Source organism: Delphinus delphis, chromosome 14 (genome assembly GCF_949987515.2).
Source record: "Delphinus delphis chromosome 14, mDelDel1.2, whole genome shotgun sequence".
Taxonomy (NCBI): Eukaryota; Metazoa; Chordata; class Mammalia; order Artiodactyla; family Delphinidae; genus Delphinus; species Delphinus delphis.
The window spans coordinates 48,212,195-48,222,896 of NC_082696.1; the positions used below are offsets into that span (position 1 = coordinate 48,212,195).

The 10,702-nt window shown below is 39.4% G+C and overlaps 1 pseudogene; it reads left to right on the forward strand.

Annotated features, from left to right (window-relative positions):
• Positions 1–6,602: 6,602 nt before the first annotated feature.
• On the forward strand, positions 6,603–7,871 carry LOC132437312 (small ribosomal subunit protein uS5-like; annotated as a pseudogene).
• The last annotated feature ends 2,831 nt before the right edge of the window (positions 7,872–10,702 follow it).

Below are 10,702 nucleotides of genomic sequence, written 5' to 3' on the forward strand. Positions count from 1 at the left end.
ATAAAATGAATAATTATTTGTTATGCATCTTATTAAACCTTGTTTTAATTAATTGAAATAGTTAATACACGTAAGGCCCTTAGAAGGGTGCCTGCACATAGTAAGTTATTATTACATAAAGTAATATTGAGATAATAATGACCTTTATTTCTATGATGATTTATGTTTTAAATCCATCTTCATATAAATATCCTTTCATTTGTTCCTTCCATTAATCCTGTGAGGTAGGTGTTATTAGCCCTTTTTTTTTTTTTTTTTTGCGGTACACGGGCCTCTCACTGGTGTGGCCTCTCCCGTTGCGGAGCACAGGCTCCGGACGTGCAGGATCTTGAGGCTTAGAGAGGTGAAAAATTTACTCAAAACTTCACAGTGGGGAAGTTTTCCCTGGTGGTCCAGTGGTTAAGACTCTGCTCTCCCAATGCAGGGGGCATTGGTTTGATCCCTGGTCGGAGAAATAAAATCCCGTGGCCAAAAAAAAAAAAAAAGACACTTCACAATGTATTAGTTGAGCCCTAATTAGAAGGCTGAATTTGCAGGATTTCATGAGGTGGATCTGTTTGTCATATGAGGGCCAGGGCACAGGGAATATTTCATAACTGTTTGCAGGATACATCCTTTGTCAGATCTGTAACAGTTCCAAATCCAAATCAAAAATAAATCAAGTACAGGGCTTTTGTATCTAGTTTCTGAGGTATCTAGTTTTTGATTTGATTGATAGTCCAATAAGGGGGTAGAATATTGAAATCTGTTTCAGCTTAGAAAATTTAGGATGTAGAGTCCTTGTAGTGATGACACTGAAACAGGAGGGAAGGGGGCAGGGCACAACCTTTAAAAGAATGACATAGCCATAGGACGTGACAAAAACTGGTTAGAACTAGGTCCAAGATGGCGGAATACTCGACTTCCAGTGCACCCTGAACCTCATCATATGCTCATTATAATACATTAGCATGCTCAATGACACACCCGCCAGCGCCATGACAGTTCCGAGGCTAACCATAAAAGGCCAAAACGTGGGTAGTGGCCCAATTCCTGGAAATATCTGCCCCTTCCCACCAATAGCTGGAATAATCCTCCCACTCATTAGCCTATGAAATTACCCAGCCCATAAAAACTAACCACGCCATAGTTCGGGGCTTCTCTCCTTCTGAGATGGCCCAAACTCTATGAAGTGTGTTTCTCTCTAAATAAATCCAACTTCTTACCTATCACTTTGTCTCTCACTGAATTCTCTCTGCGACAAGACATCAAGAACCTGAGCTTCATTAATTCCTGAGACCAGGTGTGTGATCTCAATTAAAAGACCAGGTTCAAGTCCCTATCTGAGTTGCAGGGTTTCAACACTCCTTGCATTCTTTCCTGCATTCCTGGTAGTAATGTGATTTATTCCTACTCTCAGTCCTTAAAAAGTATGTCTTTATATTCACATACAATATAAAAAAAGAATAAACATATTTACATACACATTAAAAGAAAAAGATTTGGAAGATGCACACCAAACAGTTAACAGTGGTTACTTCTGGGGAATGAAATCACCAGTCTGGGTACTAATTTTTTATATTATATACCTTTTTACTAGATAAATGGTTTTACAATGATCATATGTTTCTTCTGCATTTCAAACACTACTTTGAATATTTGAAAAATCAATCACAAATAGAACTTAAACCAGGATGTCTTCTTTTCAAATAATCACTGCTCAGTCTAGGTTTCAGTCAACTAATCAAGCAAGCTGTTAGTTGCTCATCAAGCAAACTAATCTCAGCTGCTCCAGTTTGAATGTTGAATTCAGACTCACAAGTCAGAACCTTTAGATTGATAAATTTTGCCCAACTTGGTGTTATGTTCCATCTTCCTTGCTCTAAAACTCTTAGAATCCATTCTCACAAGTTTCCCAGTTTCCTATTAACACACATTTGCATATCTCTTGGAACAGTGCGCTTTCCCCCTTAGGGCATCCTGGGAGCTAACTGGCTTCTGGAGGCAGAAAGGAAGGTGGGGGTGGGTCTTCAGGAGATTAGGCATCCCCTAGAGCAGGGGGCCCCAACCCACGGGCCACAGACCCGTAGCAGTCCTTGGCCTGCTAGGAACTGGGCTGCACAGCAGGAGGTGAGTGGTGGGAAAGCTATGGAAGCTTCATCTGTATTTACAGCTGCTCCCATCGCTCTCATTACCTTCTGAGCTCTGCCTCCTGTCAGCATTATGGTGAGTTGTATAATTATTTCATTATATATTACAATGTAATGATAGTAGAAATAAAGTGCTCAATAAATGTAATGCACTTGAATCATCCTGAAACCACCCCCACCCCCACCCCGTCCATGGAAAAACTGTCTTCCATGAAACCAGTCCCTGGTGCCAAAAAGGTTGGGGACTGCTGCCCTAGAGCAAGATTACTGCTTTAAGGCAAGGTTTGATAGATCCTTAAACTCAGGTAGGCAAGGAGGTTCTATCTTCACCAGCAAGGCAGGTGCAGGGAAATTTGAAGGTACAGGATTCCCAGTTTTGTCTGAGTCCATCCAAATATCCCTAACTCAAGTCTCAAGAATTTCCCTCCTTCCCAACTAATATCCTAATCTTAACAGAAAAGACTTGGTGAGGTTGTGTATTCTGTTGTAATTCTATCTGCAAAATTAAATTTGGGGCCTTGTCTGCCAGGCAGTTGCGAGATCAATTCTTTTAAGGTTATCATAGAATTTCTCTGGTTCTCTACCTATTCCTTCAGCTCAGAGCTCAACACCCTGACATTTTCATGTTCTTACTGAATATTCTTTTTTATTTTTGGCTGCGTTGGGTCTTTGTTGCTGCACGCGGGCTTTCTTTAGTTGCGGCGAGCAGGGCCTACTCTTCATTGCGGTGCTCGGGCTTCTTATTGCGGTGGCTTCTCTGGTTGCAAAACACAGGCTCTAGGCACATCGGCTTCAGTGGTTGCAGCATGAGGGCTCAGTAGTTGTGGCACAGGGCTTAGTTGCCCTGCGGCATGTGGGATCTTCCTGGACCAGGGATCGAACCCATGTCCCCTGCATTCTTAACCACTGCGCCACCAGGAAAGTCCTGAATATTCTTTTATTCTCCAGTACAACTAAAAGAAATCTCACCTTGTGGTCATCTTTATTACTATACTAGACTAGCCCATACTTGAATTCTCAAAGCCTTGTTTTTTTGGACACTTCCTCCCAAACAGATTACATTTTAAGGAATTATGTTGTTGTCCCATCCTGTAATGCTTAGTTTTATGTGTTAATTTGGCTAGGTTATAGCACCTAGTTATTCAATCAAACACTAACCCAGATGTTGCTATTAGGAATTTTGTAGGTGGGATGGGATTAATTTCTGTTGTCTTTGACTTTAAGGAGATTATCCTCTATTATTGTTATTAATTAGATGATTATTCTCATCCAGTCAGTTCAATGGCCTTAAGAAAACACCCAAGGAAGACATTGCATCTAATGGGCAGTAGCTTCAGTTTCTGCCTGAGTTCCTAGCTTGAGGGCCTGCCCTCAAGACTTCAGTCTTGCCTAGCCAGCCCCCAAGATTGCTTAAGGTAACAGTTCTTGCAATATACATATATATATATATATATATATGTGTGTGTGTATGAGAGAAACTGTACATGTATGTATATGTTATATATATGATGGGTTCTGTTTGTATGGTAGAACCCTGACTGATACACATGTCATGGATTCAGGGCCAGCTACATAATTTGCCTGGCCCAGTACAAAATGAAAACATGAGAACCCTTGTTCAAAAAGCAGGAAACAAGTGCTATCAAAGGTACTAAAATATAAAACATTTTCCTTTAAAAATTTTTTATTATTTATAAAACATACAGAGGTGAGTCACAACATAAAATTACTAAAAACTGATTTTTGTGTCATAATGTTTAATAAATAATACTTTATTAATGTGATATCTTGATTGATCATAAGATTTTTCTGGCTTGCTTGTCTGCAAATTCATTATAGTAGGCCATCATGATACTTTTAGCAACTTCATTTTCAATCAGTGTAATTGAAAGCTACACCAGGTGGTCTTGGTAAATGCCAGATGGCAAAAAATTTTTGATAATTTTAAAATTTGAAAAGGACTTTTCTGCTGATGCAACTGTTACTGGAGCTATTAAGAGTATTTTATAGAAAAAAAGGCATTATACAGACTATGATAATATTGGGCTAAGTTTCTGATAAATTATTTTGAAATATATCTTTTAATTTGTATAGATCTAATAATTCAGATGGAATAATTTTTCTAAAAAGACAACTCTGCATATACATCAGTTTCATTTAAGTCTGAATTTCATTGTAAATGAAAATTTAATGTTTCCTCTGACATTTCCTGTAATTGTAACAGTCATATAAGAAATTGAAAGTGGTTTTCTGATTTGTATAAATTCAAGATGGCTGTCTATGCATTCTTCAATTAAAAGGAAAAATTAATTTAAAATTGTCATCATTCTTAATAATTTGTTCACCTGAAGCTTTGTATGAAAACAGTATTCTTTTCTGTTAAATGTGACAATGTTTAAATTCAGTTTTTATTTGTAAACTCTTGGAATTGTTAAAAAACCAAAATTCAACTAAGTAAATTTAAAGGTCTAACTGACTTTATTCAATGATTCATGAATTGGACTGCATTCCATCTAGCAAATAGAAAGGAGCTCCCTCTGAAGAGCTGTACAAAATGAAAGGCTTTTATAGGAAGAAGGGGGTGCCACCTCTGTTTTCTGTGCTGCTGCTACCACCATCACCAATACCAGTCTGGACCCAGACCCTGGCCCAGCTATAGGCAAGTGTGCTGGGCTGTCAGACCAATTGCTGAACACCCAGGCTTGTCTGCTATGCCCACAGGTCTGAACCTGTGTCTGCATGTGCTGCCTCCTTTCTCCCCAAGTGTATCTCCCTTACCCAAAGGACTACTTTATTGTCCCGTTGAACTTCACTTACAAAACACAAGTTCAAAGATAAAATTAAGTATGAGGCCTTTCTGAGAGTGAGGCCCAGAGGCCCATGAAGCAGCCCTGCATGTTTTACTAGTGTTCTAATTTCACTTCATTTATGCTATGCTAGGTAAACAATCCAATCCCCAAATTCTCTTCTTGAGAGTCTGTTTACTAAAAATGAATATATGGTCAGTGTTTATGAAGACTGGGTCTTGTAGGAAATAGATGTCAAGAAGGAATTAGGAGCACAATAGATTTATTGAGGGTAATGTCTGTGAAAGATAAAAGGAGGGGGAACAGGAGTAGACAGGGAAAACCTTCAGACCCAGTGATTCCTTTAGAAATAAAGTAGCCTTAATCTAGATATTATAAAAATATTAAACTAAAAAAATTTTAAAAACCCTTAATTAAAGAAAATTAAAATAAGGTTTTCTAATCTTTTAATTTCAAAAGAACTTTCAGGCATAAATAGTCATGTTTCAATGTAAATTTATAAAATTCATTTCAGAACTTCTCATAAAAGTTTAAAAAACATTTTAAGTTCAAATATAAAAGCAGATAGATAACTTATGAATTAAAAAAAAATACCTCTGCAAGAATATACAATGGAGAAAAGACAGTCTCTTCAGCAAGTAGTATTGGGAAAGCTGGACAGCTGATGTAAATCAAAGAAGTTAAAACACACCCTCACACCATACACAAAAATAAACTCAAAATGGCTTAAAGACTTAAGTATGAGACATGACACCATAAACCTCCTAGAAGAGAACATAGGCAAAACATTCTCTGACATGAATTGTACCAATGTTTTCTTAGGTTAGTCTGCCAAGGCAACAGAAATGAAAGCAAAAATAAACAAAATGGGACCTAATCAAACTTATAGGCTTTTGCACAGCAAAGGAAACCATAAACAAAAATGAAAAGATAACCTTCAGACTGGGAGAAAATATTTGCAAATGATGCAGCTGACAAGGGTTTAATTTCCAAAATATACAAACAGATCATACAACTCAATAACAACAACAAAAAAAACCAACCCAATCAAAAAATGGGCAGAAGAACTAAAAAGACATTTGTCCAAAGAAGACATACAGATGGCCACAAGGCACATGAAAAGATGCTCAATATCACTAACAGAGAAATGCAAATCAGAACTACAATGAGGTACCACCTCACACTGGTCAGAATGGCCATCATTAAAAAGTCTACAAATAGGGCTTACCTGGTGGCACAGTGGTTGAGAATCTGCCTGCCGATGCAGGGGACACGGGTTCGTGCCCCGGTCTGGGAAGATCCCACATGCCGCGGAGCGGCTGGGCCCGTGAGCCATGGCCGCTGAGCCTGCGCGTCCGGAGCTGGACAGGGTGTGGAGAAAAGGGAACCCTCCTACACTGTTGGTGGGGATGTAAACTGGTGCAGCCACTATGGAAAATATTATGGAAGTTCCTTAAAAATCTGAAAACAGAGTTGCCATGTGATCGTGCAATCCTACCCCTGGGCATGTATCTGGAGAAAACTCTAACTCGAAAAGACACATGCACCCCAATGTTCATAGTAGCACTATTTGCAATAGCCAAGACATGGAAGCAATCTAAATGTCCATATTCAGATGAATGGATAAAGAAGATGTGGTATAGCTTCTTCGCTGTAAAAACACCAAATGGTGGATGACGGCAGTGCTGCGGGAGGACCCAGAGGCCCCGGGGCCCTGGAATGGGAGGCCCCAGTGTCTTCTGCAGAGGCTTTGGTAGCAGCGTCTGGGTCCGGGGTTTTGGCCCGGGTCTCGGTGGGGGCAGAGACGTCAGAGCTCACAGAGGCAAGGCTGAGGACAAGGAGCCACAAGGAGTGGCTCCCCAACACCAAGCTGGGCTGCCTGGTCAAGGACATGAAGATCAAGTCCCTGAAGATCTATCTCTTCTCTCTGTCCATCAAGGAATCTGAGATCATTGATTTTTTCTTGGGGGCATCCCTCAAGGACGAGGTTTTGAAAATTATGCCTGTGTAAAATCACACCCGTGCTGGCTAGTGGACCAGGTTCAAGGCATTTGTCGCCATTGGGAATTACAATGGACATGCTGGTTTGGGTGTCAAGCGCTGTAAGGAGGTAGCCACTGCCACCCATGAGGCCATCATTCTGGTCAAGCTCTCCATCGTCCATGTGTGGTGATGCTACTGAGGGAACAAGATCAGCCAAGCCCCATACCGTCCCTTGCAGGGTGACTGGCCACTGTGGCTCTGTGCTGGTGTGCCTCATCCCTGCTCCCAGGGGCACTGGCATCATCTCAGCCCCTGTGCCCAAGGAGCTACTGAAGATGGCCAGAATTAATGACTGCTACACCTCTCCCAGGAGATGCACCACCACACTAGGTAACTTCACTAAAGCCACTTTTTTTTTTTAATTTTTAAAAAATTTATTTATTTAATTTATATATTTTTGGCTGCATTGGGTCTTTGCTGCTGCGTGCGGGCCTTCTCTAGTTGCGGCGAGTGGGGGCCACCCTTCATTGTGGTGCACGGGCCTCTCATTGTGGTGGCTTCTCCTGCTGCGGAGCACAGGCCCCAGGTGCGAGGGCTCCAGCAGTTGTAGCATGTGGGCTCAGTAGTTGTGCCTCACGGGCTCTAGAGTGCAGGCTCAGTAGTTGTGGCGCATGGGCCTAGTTGCTCCACGGCATGTGGGATCTTCCCAGACCAGGGCTCAAACCCGTGTCCCCTGCATTGGCAGGTGGATTCCCAACTGCTGCACCACCAGGGAAGCCCCCAAGACCACTTTTGATGCCATTCCAAGACCTACAGTTATCTTACTCCTGATCTCTGGAAAGAGACGGTGTTTACCAAGTCTCCATATCAGCAATTCACTGACCACCTTGTAGAGACCCACACCAGAGCTTCCCTGCAGAGGACCCAGGCTCCAGCTGTAGCCACCACATAGTTTTATATGAGAAAAATAAAGTGAATGAAGCTGGTTTAAAAAATAAATAAGATGTGAGATATATATATATATATATATATATATATATATATATATATATATACACAATGGAATACTACTTAGCCATATAAAAGTATGAAATAATGCCACTTGCAGCAACATGAATGGACCTAGAGATTGTCATACTAAGTGAAGTAAATCAGAAAGATAAAGACAAATGCCATATGATATCACTTACATGTGGGATCTAAAATATTACACAAATGAACTTATTTACAAAACAGAAACAGACTCAAAGATATAGAAAATAAACTTACGGTTACCAAAGGGGAAAGGGAATGGAAGAGGGATAAATTAGGAGTTTGGAATTAATAGACACAAACTGCTATATATAAAGCAGATACAGACCTACTGTATAGCACAGGGAACTATATTCAATATCATGTAATAAGCCATAATGGAAAAGAATATGTATATATATGTATAACTGAATTACTTTGCTGTAATGCAGAAATTAACACAACATTGTAAATCAACTATACTTCAACATAAAAATTGTCTCTGTATTTTGGAGACCTATCTTCAAAAGGCCATGTTAACAATAGAAAATTATTTTGTTATCAACAGGCCAAGTGATTGAAAGGTTTAGTAGGTAAGCACAGGTCATTTTAGATACATTTACTTTAAAAATCTATCAAATTCTCTCCTTTCTTTTTTCCTCCTTTCTTCTCTCCCTCTCTCCTTCCTTTTTTTTTTTTTTTAAATACTTACTTATATGGCTGCGCTGGGTCTCAGTTGCGGCACACGGGATCTTTTTTGCTGCAGTGCTTGGGATCTAGTTCCCTGACTAGGGATCGAACCCAGGCCCCCTGCATTGGGAACGCAGAGTCTTAGCCACTGAACACCAGGGAAGTGCCTCTCTCTTTCCTTTAAAGTGCTGAAATATATTATTGGACATGTACTAAGTACTAACACTTGCTGGGCTCTTTGGCAATTATGAATGCAATCCATAACTGTAACATACTTACAATTCATAATGGCAATTATGGTTGATTTATGCATCTCTTTAGCAAAAACTTCTTGAATTCCCACTTGGTATTAGGCAAAGTACAAGCTACCAGGAATTCCATAGTGAATAAAGTATGCTCCTCGCCATTCCCCAAAGTACTTGCAATCTAGTGGGAGATGCACACACTGGTCAACAATAGTTACTTCCCCTTCAGCCCTTGCACCCAGAGTGAGACAAGAAGAGCAAGCCTGAGCCCAACCTGCAGCCTGAAGCTTGATGCAGAGCTGAGGCAACCTAGATCAGCTAAACCATAGTGGCCCTGCAGACCAGTAAGCATGAGAATAAATGCTTATTGTTGGTAAATTTATGGTGTGGTTTATTATGCAGCACATTGTAGTAAAAGTCTGGCTAATGCATATTCTGCAGTTTCTTTTTTCATCATTCTTTTTTGCATCTCAGATCCATGTGTGCTTAATTTCAGCCTAGTGTGCCCTTTAGAAGATCTTGAGTGTCTTTGAGTGGAAAATTCTCTGAGTTTACACTTGGTTAGAAAATTGTTAATCACGTGGTTTTTTTTTTTAGATTTATTTAAGAGTTCCTTCTCTTTCCCCCATAAAACACACACAAAACACTTCTGAAAATCAGCAAACAATCAAAGTCACCCAAAGCGTTGTTTTTTGAATTTTATTTATTTTTTATACAGCAGGTTCTTATTACTTTTCTATTTTATACATATTAGTGTATATATGTCAATCCCAATCTCCCAGTTTATCCCCTCCCCATCACTTGTTCTTAAAATATAATTTTTGGGTAAATAAGTGTAAGTTGACTATTATTTGTTCTTAAAAGAATAAAGATATTCTTTTGCCTTTGACTTGAGTTGTTGCGTTAGGTCAACTATTAGTATAATTATTGTCCACTTGTAGGAAATCTCTCTTCTCCCTGGCTGTTTTCATATATTCTCTTTGTCTTTGGCATTCTGAAGTTTCCTTATGACATGACTATGGATTTTGACTAGGCATAGGTTCTTTTTATTCTACTTAAAATTTATTGGGATTCTTGGACATGTAGATTAATGTCTATGGTAGGCAGATTAATAAACCCTCAAAGATGTCCATGTCCTAATCTTCAGAACCTATGAATATGTTAGGTTACCTGACAAAGATGGATTAAGGTTGCAGATGAAAATAAGATTGCTAATTAGATGACTTTAAAATAGAGAGATGATCTTGGATTATCCAGGTGAGCCTAATATAATCACAAAGGTCCTTCATTATGGAAAAGGGAGGCAGAAAAGGAAGGGTCAGAAATGATGTGATATGAGAAAAACTTGACCTGCTGTTGCTGGTTTTGAAGATGGAGGAAGAGGGCCAGGAACCAAGGAATATAGGCAGCTTCTAGAAACTGCAAAGGTCAAGCAAATAGATGTTCTACTAGAGACTCCAAAAAGGAACACAGACCTGCCAACATCTTGATTTTAGCCCAGTGAGACTTGAATTGGACTTTTCACCTACAGAATTGTAAGATAATAAATTTGTGTTGTCTTAAGCCATTAAATTATGGTAATTTGTTACATTGTGGTAGGAAACTAACAGTTTCTTTCACCAATTCTGGAAAAATTTCAGCCATTATCACTTTAATATTGCCTCTTCATTCTTTTCTTCTGGACTCTGATTCAACATATATCAACCTTTTTACTCTATCTTTCATGGCTTGTAATCTTGCTTTCATATTTGCTCTCTATTACATTCTGGGTAATTTCTTTAGATCTATTTTCCAGTGTACTAATTCTCTTTTCAGCTACATTTCTAATGATGTTTAA